Source organism: Eubalaena glacialis, chromosome 15, assembly GCF_028564815.1.
Source record: "Eubalaena glacialis isolate mEubGla1 chromosome 15, mEubGla1.1.hap2.+ XY, whole genome shotgun sequence".
NCBI classification, from domain to species: Eukaryota; Metazoa; Chordata; class Mammalia; order Artiodactyla; family Balaenidae; genus Eubalaena; species Eubalaena glacialis.
In genome coordinates, this window is record NC_083730.1 from 44,298,965 (window position 1) to 44,311,370 (window position 12,406).

The 12,406-nt window shown below is 37.1% G+C and overlaps 1 protein-coding gene across 6 annotated transcripts in view; it reads left to right on the forward strand.

The window, feature by feature from the left end:
* The window catches only part of NOL4 (nucleolar protein 4), a 408,480-nt gene that overhangs the window by 172,402 nt on the left and 223,672 nt on the right, over nucleotides 1–12,406 (forward strand). The window lies entirely within an intron of this gene.

The window sequence follows — 12,406 nt, forward strand, 5'->3', positions numbered from 1 at the left end:
ACTGTGTTTGGGGTCTCCTTTTTGCAGGCTGCATGTTTGTAGTTCCCATTGTTTTTGGTGTCTGCCCCCAGTGGGTAAGGTTGGTTCAGTGGGTTTTGTAGGCTTCCTTGTGGAGCAGACTTGTTCCTGTGTTCTGGTAGATGAGGCTGGATCTTGTCTTTCTGGTGGGGAGGACCGCGTCCGGTGATGTGTTTTGGGGTGTCTCTGTACTTAGTATGATTTTAGGCAGCCTCTCTGTTAATGGATGGAGTTGTGTTCCTTTCTTGCTAATTGTTTGGCATAGGGTTTCCAGCACTGGAGCTTGCTGATCATTGATTGGAGGTGGATCTTAGCATTGAGATGGAGATATCTGGGAGAACTCTTGCCAATTGATAACACGTGGGCCAGGAGATCTCTGGTGGTCCAATGTCCTGAACTTGGTTCTCCCACCTCAGAGGCTAGGCCTGACACCCAGCCGGAGCACCAAGATCCTGTCAGCCACATGGCTCAGAAGAGAAGGGAGGAAAAAAATGAAAGAAAGAAAATAAATAAAGTTATTGAAATAAGAAATTAAAAAAATAATGAAGAGAGCAACCAAACCAATAAACAAATCTACCAATGATAACAAGCTCTAAAATCTAAACTAAGATAAACATACAAATCAGAAACTAGTCAGTCACATACAGCAAACCCCAAGTCTACAGTTGCTCCCATAGTCTACTGCCTCAATTTTGGTATGATTCATTGTCTATTCAGGTATTCCACAGATGCAGGGTACATCAAGTTAATTATGGAGATTTAATCCACTGTTCCTGAGGCTGCATGGAGAAATTTCCCTTTCTTTTCTTTGTTCTCACAGCTCCTGGGATTCAGCTTTGGATTTGGCTCCACCTCTGCATGTAGGTAGCCCTCTGGCATCTGTTCTTCGCCCAGACAGGATGGGGTTAAAGGAGTGGCTGATTAGGGGGTTCTGGCTCACTCAGGCCTGGGAGAGGGAGGGGTACGAAATGCAGGGCAAGCCTGCAGAGGCAGAGGCCGGTGTTACAGTGCAACAGCCTGAGGCATGCCATGTGTTCTCCCAGGGAAGTTGTCCCTGGATCACGGGATCCTGGCAGTGGCAGCCTGCACAGTCTCCCAGGAGGGGAGGTGTGGATAGTGACCTGTGCTTGCACACAGGATTCTTCGTGGCTGCAGCAGCAGCCTTAGCATCTCATGCCCGTCTCTGATGTCTGCACTAGTAGCCGCGGCTTGCACCCATCCCTGGAGCTCGTTTAGGTGGTGCTCTGAATCTCCTCTCCTTGCGCACCCTGAAACAATGATCTCTTGCCTCTTAGGCAGTTCCAGACTTTTTCCCAGACTCCCTTCCGGCTAGCTGTGGTGCACTAGCCCCTTTCAGGCTGTGTTCATGCAGCCATCCCCAGTTCTCTCCCTGGGATCTGACCTCCGAAGCCCAACCCTCAGCTCCCAGCCCCCACCCACCCTGGCAGGTGAGCAGACAGTCCTCTCAGGCTGGTGAGTGCTGGTCAGCAGTGATCCTCTGTGTGGGAATCTCTCCGCTTTGTCCTCTGCACCCCTGTTGCTGCACTCTCCTCCGTTGCTCTGAAGCTTCCCCCAACCCCCGCCCACCCCCCCATCTCCATCAATGAAGGGGCTTCCTAGTGTGTGGAAACTTTTCCTCCTTCACAGCTCCCTCCCAGAGGTGCAGGTCCCATCCCTATTCCTTTGTCTCTTTTTTTTTCTTTTTTCTTTTGCCCTAACCAGGTACATTGGGAGTTTCTTGCCTTTTGGGAAGTCTGAGGTCTTCTGCCAGCATTCAGTAGGTGTTCTGTAGGAGTTGTTCCACATGTAGATGTATTTTTGAAGTATTTGTGGGGAGGAAGGTGATCTCAACATCTTAGTCCTCCGCCATCTTGAATGTTCTCCCTGCCTATATTTTTTTAGAGATTAAAAATTCCCAAGTCAAACTTCTAAGAGTTGTGCTTTGAAAATCTATATGGATATTTAAAACCTCTGAAAGTGTCATAACTATATGTCATTTAGTGGCAAAAAAAATGGAAATTTCTGTATGGAAATTTCCTCAAGTATTCAAGCAATGTCCTCCATTAAATCAAGTAAACAAATGTTCTTAAAAATTACTAAAAATTAATTACTTAGTGTTTCTTATAATCTCCTATCAGAAGTCCTTAGCCTCTTTTGCCTATCATCAGATTATGTAGCTAACAGATTATTCAAAATTTTAAAATAGTTATGGCAGTATATTAGAGAGGAGATATAGATGTGTATGAGCCTTCAAATTAAAAAATAAAACAAAAAATCATTATAATTTCAGTGCATTTCATTATATAATTTTGTAGCAATACATTGTAGAATACTTTTCTGAGGGAGAACTCATTTGCATGCTGAAAGCTTTGTTAGTATTACAGATGGTAAAAGTCATGCATTTTAGCATTTTTTTTTAAAAAAGAAAAACTAATTTCTTTTGATGAAACTTTTAGCATGTCTAATACTCAACTTTTTTGATCTCTGGGTTTTAGAATGCATTTTTATATCATTTTAACTTCATTGGGCATGTAGGGAGAATGCATTTAACTGAAAGCGTGGCGTGGTAGAAGGCAGTTTATGTGAGGATTAATAAACTGTTATTGGCTCTTAGTTACTTTAATGTTTTAACTTCCAAATAAAATTAATAAATACCAAGTGTCAAAGATATACAATCAAATGAAATTATGAGATGATTGGTGATATTTGAGACAATAAACTAAATTTTATGTGTGTATTCACTTTTTGATTCCCCTTCTAACACATCTTAAAACTGCCTTAAGCTAGATTTCTGTGCTAACTTCTAATAAGATTGTACTCCTTTCTCTTCTAAAGAATGCAGTGATATCCCTATTTGAATAACTCTTGTTGTTTAAGTTAATTGCCTATTTTGTTGAGTTGGTTTAATAAAATCAAAGAACTATCTACATAGATGGTGTTATCTAGTATGTAAGTAAATATTGTGTATTCAAAACATTTTTGGCATAAAAATAAGACATTTATAAATTACATATATGCTAAAAATACCATGGGGAATAAAAGTCATGATTTTGGAAATTTTATGCGTTAGAACGACCATAGTAAGATGCTTTGGGTAGACAATCTGAAATATGCTTGGAACATTTGTAAGACTTGAATCAGTTTTTTCAATTTTGGAGAAATCAATGATGCATAAAGACAAACTACAGAAATTTATATAACAATCGATTTATATCGTAATTAATAATACTCTTGAATAGTATGTCACAATTCACAAGTAAAGAATATGTATTACATCTACTACTATTAATAATATTTGTTTCACATTTTAAAATTTCAAAGGGCAATTTTCATAACAATAATTATCTAGGAGCATGAATTGGGCATTTCATAATTTGGAATGCATGCAAATCTTCCAGGATAAAATATACTTTAGCATGCGACCCTCAAAAAAAATTTCTCTTTGTGAATGATTAGATGTCAGACTCTGTATTTCCTGACACCACGTCAGATGAACTTCTGAATGGTGGTTATAGGTTACAAGGCTTTTATGATATAATATATGTGGAGGGAGAAAAAGGACATGTGCCTTGAGGCTATATATAGTCTATACAATACTATCCATTGAGTATAAGCACAATAATATTATTTGTATAAGGTGTTGATGGTAATTCTGTGTTGTAGCCTTTATTTTTCTTTATTCTTTGACCTGCTTCATTAAATTTCCGCAAGTAAGAGAAGCTGGCTAAGGATAGACTCTTTAGTCCAGTGGTCTCTGCTTCACTTTCCTTGGACTCATTTGATTCTTCAATAAGGCTCATCCTGTACCAATAAAAGAGTAAATATATTTTGTGTTTCATAAATCAGTGTGCTGATTGTATTCTATAGGTTGTACTTGAATTTATAATTGCTAATTCTTTCTAAACCTAAGGACCATTCAATTATACCTCTCAATATATGGCAAGAAAGAAAAAATGTCAGTTTCCAACTACATATATAGAATTAATTGTTTCCTGTACATTAGTTTAACCCTAATAAAAGCTCTTTTGTACAATTGCTAGAATGTATTGCTTTTAAGCAGCAAGACAATCTCAACTTGAGAGAAAATACTTGAGCTTTAGTGTAAGATTCAGTGATATATTATTGATATGACTAGCTTATATATTTATTAACCATCATCATATAATAATAAATAAAGTAGTACATAATATCTGGAAGCAAAGATGTTTGTTTATATTTTGTTTTGTCACACATAATGGTTTATGAAGGTTTTTCTGTCTTTTCAGCTTTATTTCCCACAGTCTGGTCACTTCTGTTGGGTCAAATTAAGGTATGACTGTGGTTTACTTTCTCTGTTCATTTCATTTGGGTTCAATTGTTCATCTTTTCTCTGTGCCTCATCCAGGAATACAAGTGATTGAGGAATGAGTGAGAAGGTAAAAGTTATCTTCCCCACATATTGAGAAGCAGGGATTTAGTACTTATAGAAAAGGCAATAAAGTGCCAGTAAGTAACTTCTCTTCATAATTAGAGGATGTATAGGTGATTGAATGATGAATGGCATTTTACATGACAAACTTAATGATGACTAGCTGGTTCTATAAACTGACAATCTCTTTGGTTTGTGATTTGCATTTACTTCACATATTCCAAACATTTTATTCTGGATATAGTTAATTTATTTTGTGACTATGCACTATTGCTTTCTACTTGCTCGTATCAAAGTCCAATGACTTCTTTCTGTGATATAATATTGGCATATTTCCATCCATTTTAATTTTGATATGTAAATATATATGTGTATATGTAAAATGGATATTTGAACAAAATTGAATACATTATTACTATTTTTAAAAAATCAGATAATCAGATGATCTTTCCTTTGACACATTCTACCTATAAACTAGATCAAAATTGTCTCAGAAATTTTGAACACTTCAAATGAGAAATGGGATAGAAATAGCGGGTAGCACTATTCCAGCATATTACATATTTATGAAGGGAGGATCGTGCTTTATATCTTTAGCTAATTTATAATATTCTAGCAGGGGCTTCCTTAGGATGGACTCATGCTTGTTGAGGTTCTACCACTTCCTTGCTTTGCCCCTTAAGTGAGGCTCATGTATTTAATTGGGATTTAAGGTCCATCACCCAGTGCCATATTTCTGTACTTCTCTGAAGTATTTATTATTTTTCATTCTCTCTTTCTTCGAGACTTCTAAGGATCTTTTTCTTCATTTCTTCCTTCAAATGAATCACTGTGTTACTCATTAATATTCCAGGTTTTGATATTTGCCATTTCTTAGTTTAATTCCTCACTTTCTTCTTTTGCCCATTTCCCTTACCTCACCCAGTCTTGTTCTTATTTCACTTTTTTCTGTGTCCCTGCTCTACTTTTTTCTTATCATGATAGACTTAATGTCTTTTCTGGCATATATCATTCTAAATAATACACAATTACTTCCTTTAGTAATTGAAGCAAGAGTTAGTTCCTAATAACATATCTAGAGGATATGTTAAACAATGATAAAGAATGGTAACTATTTACTAACTGTTCACTCTTTTTAAATGCTGTAGGATACAACAGGTATTTAAGATGTTGTCTCTTTACCTCAATGAATTTATAATATTGCTAGTTAAGAAGTATTACATAATACACAAATAAAATAAACTGTAGATGTTACAGTGAACTGACTATACTTTCTTTTCCTTAATTTATGTATGGTTCTTATGAGTTATTACTCCACTAATATAGAGCTGATGAAAACAGAAAATGTATCTTCCCTAAGCCAACTTTATAATCAACCCAAAAGTATAACTCTAGTGATGCTGGATATGTGCCTTGAAAGAATGTGTTTAGCCAGACTACTGGTCAACCTTCTTGTGGTAACATTTTAATGCCCTGGTCACCATCCCATAAATTTATCTTATGCACACGGTATTTTTCCAAAGAGCTCTTGAGCTGTCTCCACCTAGAACTACTGTAATGAATAGTATAAGAGACTAACAGTGTTCTTCTTTCACCATAAAGCTAGGACTCTAGGATTAGAATGTTGATAATAACACCTCATTGAAATTTTCTTATTCACCATATCTTGGAGAACACTGGTAAGATATTGTTTATTATCTTAAAAATAAATGCTATTATTAAAATTATTGTATGTAAGATTACTGTTTATTCATCCAACACTAATTCAGAAAATATCTTCCAAATATCTGTTATGAAGCAGTGCTTAAGCTAAATACATGTATATACTCCTAGTCCTTAATTAGATTCTCTCTGACATTTTTATATCATATTATATATTTAAGTGGTTGCTACATGATAACATAAAGCTGTTTTTGTTTTATAAGACATCTTAGAGTTTCTTTCTGTGTGAAACTCGGGTCACTTAGAGCACATCAGCCTTGTATATTCCTCTAAGTTAATTTGAAGTTCTGTTTTTTGAAGAAAGAAAAATACTGAATATCTAGAAATAACTTTGCAACTTGAAATAAGTCACACAACAAGACAGAATGTAATATCTTTCTGCATCTACATAGCACCTTTATTCTGAGGAGGTCAGGGTGTTCTATGTGCATTTATCTAATTTCCACCCAGATTTTCCTTCTGTAGTAATTGCCAAAACACAGAGAAGTAAAATTTCTTGCCTCAGATCATGAAGTCCTCCTCCTTAGACACCAACTATATACCTTCTCTAAGCCCTGGTTTTCTCTGCAATGTGGCTCACAGATATGTCCATTTCATCCTAAAATGATGAATTAACTCAACCAACAAATATTGTGCATCTGCGGATTGGCGTTGTTCTCAGTACTTGGGATAAATCAATAAGCCACGCAGGAAAAAAATCCTCCCCTTGTCCTTCTGACACTTGTATTTTAATGAGAGAAAGTGGGTGGTATGGGGAAGACTGACAATAAACACCATAAATTAGTAACATATAATCTTTTGATGAGAGATAAATGCAAAGGAAAAACAAAGTAGTGAGGGGTAAGTTAGGCCATTGGGTGGGGACATAAATAGGTTAATCCATTTGGTACAGAAACCAACAATATAAAGCAATATATTGGTTCAAAATGAATATTTAAAAACAGAGTTGTATGGAGTATTTTGCATATTCAAATTGAGGAGAATTGAATTTATTAATTCAACTTAGCAAGCATGTATTGAAAAGAATTCTGTCTAAAGTACTGTTCCAGTGATTGTGAGTACAAGGATAAATATAGTGCAGATTCTACTCTCAAGCTGCTCAGAGACTGGAGGACAAAATATTCTGGTTATCTATCTCTGCATAAAAATACCACCTCAAAGCATAATTGTTTAAACAATACCACTTTATGATCTCAAGATTCTGTGGGTTGACAGCTTAGCTGGTAGTGCTTCTACTCTTCCTGCTGTCGGCTAGGACTGTCTGAGAACTTGATTGGCCTGGACCATCAGAAGTGGCTCACTCACATCCTTGATGCCTTGGAGAGGAAAGGCTCGATGCTCATTTCAGCTGAGACATTGGGTCACTGGGACAGCTGGGCCTGTTTTACTCCATGTGTCAGGACCTCTTCTTCTCTTTATGGCCTCCATATAGTTCTCTCCCCGGTATTTCCACATGGTTCTTCCGACAGATAGTAAGACTTCTTACTTGATGGTCTAGGGGTTCACAAAGTACAAAAATAGAAACACACAGACCTTAAGAGGTAGGCCCTGAACTTCCACAGGGTCACTTCCTCTACATTCTACTGGTCAAAGTGAGTCCCAGGCCAGTCCAGATTCAGAGAGGGTATTTCACAAGAGGGAAATTATAGGATACACAAATCATTTGGGGCCATTTTTGGAGACTACCAATTCCAGGAGACAGTGCTTACAATATGTACAGGATACTGTGGAAACACTGAAGAAGGGCATCTGGCAATCTGGAGGTACTTGGGCATGGCTTCCAAGAACAAGAAGATGCTGAACTAGACCTTAAAGGAAAAATCAGAATTAGCCAGTGAAGGAGGAACAGAGGATATGCCAAGCAGGAGGAGAGAGAGCATGAAACATATAAGACATGGTGTCAGAGGAGAGTGTGATGTGTTCTGAGAACTTCCAAGTACTTAATATGAGATTAGAGTCCAGCCTCTTGCTAAATGATGAGAAAGAAAGCTGAAGAGGAAGACAGGGCTTTGATCTAGCGGTATTTTACAAAATGAGAATAGTTCTATCTCAGCTGCTGTGAGGGTTAAATTATATCAAGTCTATATATATATATATATATATATATATATATATATATGTATGTATTTATATACACACACACACACTAGGTGTCTGTACATGTATGTTGTAAATGTACTAGGTGATTTCTAACACTTGTTTTGCCGTGATGAGGGGTTTGAATTTCATTGTGATATTCATGCGAAGCCAAGTATTCTGAGAGAGTCACTTCGCAAATGGAATTTACAATAGAAAATAATGTATATATTATTATTTACAAATTGTTACACATTTTTATATCAGTGAAATTTGTAATATAAAGTATGCCTTACTTTTCTGGAGAACTTGTTAAACATTTACCAATACGTCAAAGATATTGCCATTTTCCTGTTTCTTATATGTCCCTAATTCTCTTTTCTCTACTTGTCATGCCCTCAACTCAATGTTTCAACCTAGATATTCTCTACTGATCAGTCTCCCAATTCACTAATCCTCTCTACTTTTCTCTCCAACTATTATCAATGGTAAAGCCTATCATAATAATAATAATAAGCATCCTTCTGCATCTGTTTTTCTTCCTCAGGTTAGACTCATAGGGTCTAACCTTCCAGAGGTGCAAGAGATAGCCTGGATTATTTACAAAAGCCCTTCCTCCATTATAGGTCCTTGTCTTTTCAGTCCAGAACTAGGATGACAGTAAACATTGCTCTGTTTTTAGGAATTGTCTGCTTATCTTCTTTACCTTTTGCTCTGTGAAACTTAAGAATAGGCAAAATTCTTAAGGACAAAACCATGAGCTGTGGTCTCACTTCCATGCTACCACCCTCTCTCTGGGATCTTGACTCCTCAAATCCTGGCTACCTTTTTCAATATGATATCCTTTTTTTTCTTTACAGTATTATGATATTTCTAAAAGTTGTACTCTTTTCTCTGCCTCTTACCAATGTATACTCAGATTTCAGTCTCTCTTCACAAGAAAATCAGCATTTGCCCTGAGGGGAAAAGTTGTTTAGAGAATGTTGGTTCACAGTTCTCTGATTTCCTTCTCTCAGGGGTCTTGGGTTCTCAAATCCTGGTTTTCTATAAGCTGTTTGATGCCTTCAAACATATTTCAAGTATACATTTTAAACAATTAGCTTTCCTGGTTATTCTCAGTGGTAGCATTGGCCTATTCCAATCTATTGCATTATGGATGTATCTACTGCCCCTTTGATGATTTCATAGCTCTACCTCCTTGTACCAGGACAAAGTTCTCTCCTAGATCCTCTGATAGCATTCTGAGTATAATTTCATCATAAAAATGATCACTCTGAATGGTAAAGGCTTATGTACCTGTCTGCCTCTACCACTAGACCAAAAACTTGTAGAAGGCAGACGGTCTTATTTTTCTTTGTATTCCCAATACCTGGCACATGATTGTTGCTGAATAAATGATTGTTTAATAAATCATCATGGGTGTGGGTATGTATCTGTAGGTTTCTGGATCAAACAAGATGTCATTTATCTGACAGATATTTCAGAGTTTGTTTCCCTCTATGTTTTTAACATCAATTTCTTCCCATACTTTAATAACTTTATTCTTTTTAAAAATTTAAATCTTTGACCCATCTGGAAATTAGTTTGTTGTACAAAGCAAAATAGAGTTATAATTCTGTTTTTTTTTTTTAAATAAATTTACTTATTTTATTTTAGGCTGCGTTGGGTCTTCATCGCTGCGCTGAGGCTTTCTCTAGTTATGGTGAGCGGGGGCTACTCTTCGTTGCGGTAGGCAGGCTTCTCACTGCAGTGGCTTCTGTTGTTGTGGAGCACAGGCACTATGTGCACAGGCTTCAGTAGTTGTGGCTCATGGGTTCTAGAGTGCAGGCCCAGTAGTTGTGGCGCACGGGCTTAGTTGTTCCGCAGCGTGTGGGATCTTCCCGGACCAGGGCTCAAACCCGTGTCCCTTGCATTGGCAGGAGGATTCTTAACCACTGCACCACCAGGGAAGCTCTATAATTCTGTTTCTTTAGTTATTTTTTATCTTAGGAAAATAAGACAATAGTTTCCAAAATAAGGGGAAATTACTTTTATGGATCAAATGTATATTATTTCAGTTGGTAGAATAATGTATATTTTAATTGACAGCAATATTTTTAAACATTGTAAACCCATAAAAATTAGTTCATAGAAATATTTACATTTAGCTTCTGACCTATTTTAGTATTTTTAGATGTTATTTATTCTCTTTGTTATATTGGGTATTAAAATCATATAGATGGTGGGAAAAAATATTATTTGATACACAAACAAGAACTTTCCTCTATTTATTTTTAAATTTCCTAGTTGGAATTCAACCACTTCCTCTACAAAGCCTTTCCATATTCCTCAGGAGAGAGTTAGCTAATCCCTTTCATAGCTGCCCATAGTTCTTTGTTTGTGGCTTTTTTTTTTTTTTGAAATCATTTCCAGATTTATTTATTTATTTATTTATTTATTTATTTATTTAATGACTGTGTTGGGTCTTCGTTTCTGTGCGAGGGCTTTCTCTAGTTGTGGCAAGCGGGGGCCACTCTTCATCGCGGTGTGCGGGCCTCTCACTATCGCGGCCTCTCTAGTTGCGGAGCACAGGCTCCAGACGCGCTAGCTCAGCAATTGTGGCTCATGGGCCCAGCCGTTCCGCAGCATGTGGGATCCTCCCAGACCAGGGCTCGAACCCGTGTCCCCTGCATTGGCAGTCAGATTCTCAACAGCTGCGCCACCAGGGAAGCCCCTGTTTGTGGCTTTTTTATGGCCCTTATCAACTTGCATGATACACATATGATTAAAATTAAAATCTTGTCCTTGTTAACACTGTACTTCCTATTTCCCAATCTGGCTTTATTTTTCTCTCCAGTAGTAGTACTACTCTTACATACTCACATTCCCTGCCCCCAACACACACACACACACACACACACACACACACACAGCAAGGGCAGACTTCTTGAGAGTAAGCATTTCTCTCTGTTTGGCTTACTGTTGTATCCCTAGCACCTAGAACTGTGCCTGGCACACAGAGTATGTGTTGAATAAATGTCTGCTTCCTACATCAGATGGTGAACTCAGTGAGACAGGGCCAGTGATCTAAGTCTTAGTATCCCAGCCTCTAGCAGGTGCTGAGTATTTTTCTTAATAAGTGAAAACTCATTCTCTTGTAAAACCAAAAGGGATTATGTTGTTCATATTCAAAGGTGAATCATACACATTATAATCTGTAGCCTTAGCAAATAGTTCTTCAAATAGAATTAGTACACAAGAGTACTAAGTATTTAAAACTTCATTCCTTGAATACATATTTATTTATTAACTTTAGAAACCTATAATAATTAGTTATATAGACAGATTTATATTTCTCTTCTGATCTATTTTATTTTTTTTAACATCTTTATTGGAGTATAATTGCTTTACAATGGTGTGTTAGTTTCTGCTTTATAACAAAGTGAATCAGCTATACATACACATATATCCCCATATCTCCTCCCTGTTGCATCTCTCTCCCACCCCTCTAGGTGGTCACAAAGCACCGAGCTGATCTCCCTGTGCTATGCGGCTGCTTCCCATTAGCTATCTGTTTTACATTTGATAGTGTATATGTGTCCATGCCACTCTCTCACTTCGACCCAGCTTACCCTTCCCCCTCCCTGTGACCTCAAGTCCATTCTCTACGTCTGTGTCTTTATTCCTGTCCTGCCCCTAGGGTCTTCAGAACCTTTTTTTTTTTTTTTAGATTCCATATATATTTGTTAGCATATGGTATTTGTTTTTCTCTTTCTGACTTACTTCACTCTGTATGACAGACTCTAGGTCTCCATCCACCTCACTACAAATAACTCAATTTTGTTTCTTTTTATGGCTGAGTAATATTCCATTGTATATATATGCCACATCTTCTTTATCCATTCATCTGTTGATGGACATTTAGGTTGCTTCCATGTTCTGGCTATTGTAAATAGAGCTGCAGTGAACATTGTGGTACATGACTCTTTTTGAATTATGGTTTTCTCAGGGTATATGCCCAGTAGTGGGATTGCTGGGTCGTATGGTAATTCTATGTTTAGTTTTTTAAGGAACCTTCATACTGTTCTCCATAGTGGCTGTATCAATTTACATTCCTACTAACAGTGCAAGAGGGTTCCCTTTTCTCCACACCCTCTCCAGCATTTATTGTTTGTAGATTTTTTGATGATGGCCATTCTGACT